This window comes from Mytilus edulis, chromosome 7, assembly GCF_963676685.1.
Source record: "Mytilus edulis chromosome 7, xbMytEdul2.2, whole genome shotgun sequence".
Lineage (NCBI taxonomy): Eukaryota > Metazoa > Mollusca > Bivalvia > Mytilida > Mytilidae > Mytilus > Mytilus edulis.
The window spans coordinates 92,382,500-92,390,169 of record NC_092350.1 but is presented as its reverse complement, the minus strand read 5'-3'; positions in this window follow the sequence as shown (position 1 = coordinate 92,390,169).

Genomic DNA, 7,670 nt, shown 5'->3' with positions numbered 1-7,670 from the left:
GTTACAGTCATGCCTTCAATAACAAATGTATCCCATGCATGCATTTTTATAGACAAAAGACCTTATGGATATTTGGGGTTCTTTGACATGCTGAATCTAACCTTGTATCCAGTTTGGGGATTTTTACCAAGTTACCGAAATAGCCCACATAGAGGTCCAAAGGGTTTAAGATCATCAAACATGAATTGTAGCATGCATGTTGTGTACAATTACCCAAATGTGCATTGTTTGACCTCTGTGGTAGTATCCACTCGCGGATCTAGAAATTTTTATAAGTAGGGGTCCAATGACTACCTAAGAGGGGGCCCGCTCTTTCAATATAAAATTCCATATAAAAGTAACCAAATGTTTTCCCAAAAAGGGGGCAACCCCCTGTCCCCCTAAATCCTCCTCTGGTATTGAGCTGTTCATTACGGATAAAAAAAAATTGTATCAAGGGTGCTCTACTTCACGTACCAATGCAAACAAAAAAGTTCGCCCACACCTTACATTTCATGTTTTAATGACTGTGGATAATTTATGTCACATACCGTTTCACCTTATACAGTTAAAATCATGCAAGCAACAATCGAGTCAAGAACATTTGTTCTACCAAAACTGTCTTTTTCAGAATATGGAAATTGAAGTAGTTGAGGGTACAACTGGGGAAAATTAATCTTTTATAAGCTTTTCTGTCACCATTGCGTTTCAAGATGCATATTTCTCTGTTCGCAAGTGTATTTATTGCGTGGAAGATAACGTCCTCAAATGTATTCGTCTCTATTTTACACAGACTGCACTTAAACTCCGCAATATCAATCTTTGACTTAAAAAAAAAACAGAAATATCTTTTAATTTTTTTTTTAAATCAAGGAAAAACGTAATTTGAAAAATACAATATGACATTTTGAGAAGCGTTTTTGTTACAAGTTTGAAAAGCTATATATTTGATAAAGAATGAATGAGGAGTTTGTATTTCAATTTGAAAATACATTTATCATAAATTCTAAAGTCATCAACTAAGTTTTTTCATTTGTTTCAAGTGCATTTATCACATAATTCTACAATAAAAATTCCTCGCATCTTAGAAAATTCCACATCAAAAATGACTGCACTAACAGTGATAATTCATCGCATCTATAGTTAAAATGGATCGCTTTCAAAAATGGATATGCTATATTATGTTGCTTTTATAACACTTATTTGAACTTTAATGCTATGTTTGTACATAATAAAGACATATCACAATGAAAATATGTAAAAACTTTCCTTCAAATCAATTAATTTGGTATTTTCAAAACGTAAACAAATACAGTTTTCCCATGATCCTTTATTCTACAATAGACATACCCGCATATGACAGTGAAAATGAACTAGCTGGATTCGCACTTTATATACACTGATGTATGACTTTATAGAAATAAACACGGTTGATGATACATTTAGCAGAACTACAATAAGTGTACTTTTTCATCAAGATATATCAAATGCTTAGTCAGGGTAAATCGAGACTTTGCATGTTATCAACGGGATATAGAAAAAGAAATTATTAGCGTCTTTAGCGATTCCGACCAAAACTTGTCTAGAAGAAAACAATTCAATAAAGCGTTATGACAAAAGAGGAATGTGGCACCTACATAATTGATAACAATAGCTATAGTTTCAGTGGTGAAGTTGTTCTAGATATTTTACAGTTGATAAATCAAAATCTAATTATTCCGGAGTTCACCGATTGTAAATTGATAAAGACAGCTACACTTCATCCTACACTTAATTGAACACAGAAAACGTTTCATTTAATATAGAAATATCACGTTGATATCCCTCTTGATTTATCGATAGAAACACGTTTTGTCCTCTAAATATCTTAAAACTGAGTTAAAGGTGTCTTAACTACAGCAAAACGACCTTCATATATTTATAATTGTATTAACATTATAATTAAAATGAGTATTGTTTTTAATAAGATAGATAAAAGAAATATAGAGAAAAATGTCCTAACCTATTAAAGGATACAAAAATAACGATCATTCTCTTTCATTTATATCAAAATTCAATTGAATAGATGCGATCGTGTGTAATGTTTTAACACGTGAACGACACAATCTATTCGTTGTGTTTTTATATGAATTTTGAATTCCCCTTTTTAAATATGACTGGGAGTTCGGTAGTTTTGTTTTTAATATTTTGACCGTATGGGATTTATAAATTCGCAGTCACGTTTGTTCGGAACAGAAATATTTAATTTGATTTTACGTGTAGGACAAGCACTTTATCCACGTTTCTACTCCTTTATTTGCATGCAACGATTGCCATTAGAGTTAATCAATCGACTTGTTATCAATCAATCTTATTTTTCATATCTAAAATCAATATTTACATTTTAACACTTATTGTCAGTAAATTTTAGTGCTCAACGCGAGATAACTGTTAAATATCTAATAAAATGTTGCAGAGATGTGTTTATTTTAAATTGGCCATCATTCCCTGATAGGTTATCATAGAACCTCAGTCCAGTTACTTAACAAAATGAAAATTAGTGAAGCCTTTACGAGAACAACCCTTAATATTTGAGCTGCATCGACAAGCATTTGACCGTATGCAAATCAATAGCAATACCTCTGTTAATCTATTTCGTGTTGATTAACTTTTTGACAATTTAGTTGTTATAAGAACCTACAACACAGACCAAATTTATTTTTTTTCTATTTTTTTTTTAATGTAAGTGTACTTGCATAAGGTTAACGCAGTCGTGTAATAAGTCCAGTTACCAAAATGCAAATTAAAAAACACATTAATAATTCTAAATACACCTTTTCTATACCCTTTTTCAGTTCACCCAACCCAATTATTTTCATTGAATTATAGTGAGAATAGACGTCGAATTCACTGACGGAAGTTTTTCTCGGTAAATGAACATCCCAAGGACACACACTATAATAGCTTTTCTCAATGTTTAGTATCTTGTTACCAAATTGATAAAAATATCTTTCACCTGGTATTCGATATTGTGTGACTGACAAGTCAGCTTAAGTTAATATTAAAAATGATTAATATAAAAGAATGTGTTCGTATTTCAGCTATGTACTTTATTTCGATGACAAAAGATTAAATTGTAGGTTACTTTTATACCAAAAGAAAATAGTAATAAGAGAAGACAGATGCTTGCTAGAAGATATTCACACAAGTGTGATGTGTAGTAATGTTTCTTTTTAATTATATAATAAAGATACATGAGAAATAACCAAATCTGTATCATCCTTCAATGACCTTTGATGTTCTTTAAAAAATGAAATTTTTCTTGGTTGATAACATTAGATTTTGTCCGTTTTCATAAAAAAAGTCAATATGCCATTTTGCGGGACGTATGACTGTTGTACACCTGTCCGATTGTTCATCCTTCCGTCCGTCCGTCCATCCGTCCGTCTGATTGTATGTTGTCAAGAATTCGGACAAGAACCAAAAAAACAAAAAACAAAAAAAAACCACTTTCACAAATTTTTATGAAGCTATGGGGATATGTTTATTTATATTGGTGATTTATATATATTTTCGATTTTGGTTTCTCAGTTCAGGGGTTTTCTAAACCTGACATAGCTGTGTTGGTTAAAATCATTATAATTTACAATGTTCACACATTACAATGGAAACAGAGTTGTACTATTTAAGAAATCAGGGTCTATTAGTACTAATGTATGTGTATGTTTTTTTGATTTCAGTTTAACAATAATTATCACTTTGTTGGTTTGATGTTCCAAGAAAAGAATAAGTCATCAATGGCATTAACAAAAACAAATAAAAGTAGATCTAACATGTGGCAAAGAAGCCCTTCACCTAAACATGATTTAAAATGAAATAAAAGTAGGTCTAGCACGTAGCAAACAAGCCCTTCACTTAACAATGATTTAAAGTAAAATATAAGTACTTACACAAATTTAACAAAATAAAAAAAATTATTAAACAAGTAAAGTCCTTATTCCAGTATTATACAATAATTTAACGTTGACTCGTTCTCAGTAATAGACTGAAAAATATAGTAAATACAAACCTATTATCGTTATCTTCGAAATCTTTGCAAATTTAACTTCATACAAAATATGCAATTGTTTTATAATATTCAATATAAATGGAATGAGAATTACATTATAGAATATAAGAAGAAATGTATGTCTTCTCAGAAGCTTGAAATTATACCGACACTTAACAAAATGCCTGGCTTCAAAACAACAGCTTATCCATTTTAAGATAATTTTGATAGCAATTTGTGTACTGTGCATGTCATTCATAAATCTATAGATTATCCGCACAAATATGCAAGTATTGTATGAAACCTATAAGTATGAACCATATTTTATTTCTTCGTTCAAACTAACGATCAACCTACTGGTTCTAGGATAATTTCGTTAGTTATCATGTATTTGTACTATCAGAACTCAGGGTTAAGATTGGCAGATGACTTGGATTGAGAGTTGTTTCATTGGCACTCATACCACATCTTCTTATATCTATAGATTGTGACTTGGATAGAGAGTTGTCTTATTGGCACTCATACCAAATCTAAATAGAAAAGGAGGAAAGTGTTCATTAAAACTCTATTTAATACTACTATATCTTGTGTTGGTATAACACCAAACAGTCAGACGTATACGTGGATTCGGTTATTTTCGTGGGCACTAATTTTCAAGGATTAAGTAAAACTCATGGATATTTAATTTCGTGGTTTTGGCAAAGTCTGCATAATTTCCTTTTGAACATTTATGGTATCCAACAAATAATAATAAATCCACAGTATTTACTGGGTTGATGCCACTGCTGGTGCACGTTTCGTCCTCAAGGGTATCACCAGCTTTGTAGACGAAACGCACGTCTGGTGTATATACAAAATTTAGTCCTGGTATCTATGATGGGTTTATTTAGTCATCACTTCGGTCATGATATGAATATCACTTATGTGGACATTTGCAAAAGTATTCGAAAAACAAACTAATTTCTTATCGCAGGCATATTCTATCTTAGCATTATTTTGCACATTTTTTTTTTGGAATTTTGGGTCCTCAGTGCTCTTCAACTTCGTACTTTATTTGGCCTTTTAAACGTTTTTGTATTCGAGGGTCACTGATGAGTCTTTTGAAGACGAAACGCGCGTCTGGCATATATACAAAATTTATTCCTGGTATCTATGATGAGTTTATTTGTACTTATATGGCTACTAGTATGTTGATCTGAACGTCACTGATGAGTCTTATGTAACCCAAACGCGCGTATTAACGTTTAAGCCTCGCACCTTTGCATTGATAACTATTGCTGCATACATATGCTTACACATGGACCTTCCCTAACCTGTCACATTGGTATAAAAGCCTAACAGACGTCATTTGGTTTGAAATTTGTCCAATATGCAATTACACCACATCTTTTTCCTTTTTTTTTTTATTTTGAACTGAATCATTCATCTGAGTTTGATATTCTCGAATTTTTGTTCATAATCCATAATGAACGTTTCTAACAGAATTTCGATAGTCCTTATTAAATTAATAAACAAACCATCCAGTACTAAATAGGGATTCAATTTGCATTAAATATAACCAATTAGCAGTAAAAGATATAAAACACTGGTTATATCAACAAAAGTTCAGAAACCAATATGACAATAAAATCATGATGCATTGAAACATCGCATAAGGCTTGCTATTTAGATATGATATAATTGTCAAAAGTAACATTGGTGCGTTCGTTTAATTGTTTTTTACCGATACACAAGTAAAATCCGATAACAAAATATATAGTCCCGCTTATATTAAAAATGTTTGAATATGATATAAAAAATATTATGCATCTAATACGCTTTACTCTATCAGCAATTTAAAGTTCTTTTTAAAAAGATACACTCTTACACACTTTTATCTTGCAATAGTATTAAACATTTGACTTTCTAGACTATACAAAAGTATTCCCCGTTCCAACTAAGCAGACAAATTGAAGAATTGTTATTAAAAAGACTGGCCAACGTAGATAAGAGAATATGGTCTCAGAGAGGAATATATCAATATTTGTGTTAAAAATAAACTGATTGGAATTAAATTTTAGACACTTACAATATCAAGATGCTCGATTTTTGATTGACCCTACTTTGGTTACGTTTAGACGACGTGTTTTTGCAACAAATAAACGTAATCCCTATGCCATCAACTATGATTCTCTTTTTGTCGACCTGTTCTATATTTATATGAGGCTGACGTCACACAGGAACCTTTCATGAAGGAAAAAAAAAGATAGAGTCATATCCTATAACTTCGATTTTCGGTTTATAGATGATGTTCTCTCACTAAATATTTCAATTTGGGTGACTGTAGAACTCTTCTATCTCAATAAAGTTGAAATAAAAGATACATATATACAGTTAAGTCTGCCTCGTATCATTTCTATGTAAAAATATGCAAGAAGAGCCTAAAACGGAGCATATATCTATTTAATACGATATTCGAAAGGTCGTATTTCCTATAATGATTGCCTTGAAAGAAAGTTGCTGCTTACAAACCAAGAGTTCCAAATGGTGACGTTAAAAACACTCCCATCGTAAATCTTACGGACGCTTTCTCGAGTTGTCTGTTTCGACGACATATATCTTCCAATTACCGTAACTACAAGCCTGTCCACTTGTCCCCCGAATGTTCCCCACCGAATAAAACTTATCACCGGGTTAATACTCTAATACATGAGCTACACAATTGGTGCCACATGCAGAGCAGGAACCGCTTAATCTTTACGGGAACCTGAAATAACTCCTTGTTTTTGATGGGGTTCATGTTGCTTATTCTATAGTTTTCTATGTTGTTTCTTTTTTACTTTTATTTGTCTGTTTGTCTTTCTATTTTTGAATCGTGATGTTGTCAGTTTATTTTCGATCTATGAGTTAGATTGTCACTATGATATCTTTCGTCCCACTTTTCTCTGGAACCTGAAATCATCCCTAGTTTTTGATGGTGCAGCTTAGTCTACAGTTTTTTTGTTTGTTTGTTTGTTGGTTTTTTTTTTTTTTTTTTATCTTTTTAGCAATGGCGTTGTCAGATTATTTTAGATTGATGAGTCTGAATGTCCCTCTGGAATCATTCGCCCCTCTTTGGAAAGGAAAGATAAAAAACAAACTGAAAGTCGTGCATGTTAAACATGCATTTGAATACACTAGTTGCAATATGCCTTATAGGAACATAGAAACAAAAGACAACATGCAGTAACTTTCCAGTTTAGGCGATTAGAATCTAATTATTTTACATATTCTCTGAATCTGTTATCGGACATCGCATGGAAAGTATGTATAGTCAATAATATGTAATTATGATTTGTAATGTTATGTTATGATGTTCTTTTGCACATTTACCAAAGAAAAAACCAACAGTGTTCTAGCATCTGTCTCATCGTAAGTTCGCAGATTAACTCTTGTGTACGACATAGATTTATATAAACTTATGTTATGGCTTCGCAGATGTAGTGCAAGGTTATTCATAATACGTTTATTTCAAAATGTATTTGATGTTTTTTAGGAAATATCATACTAACAAAGCTGTGATTCCTTTCACGGATTTGGCTATATTTTTGGGAACTTTTGGATTATATCTCTTCATCTTTTATATAAGCTTTGGATTTCACATATTTTGGCCACGGGCATCACTGAAGAGACATGTTTTATCGAA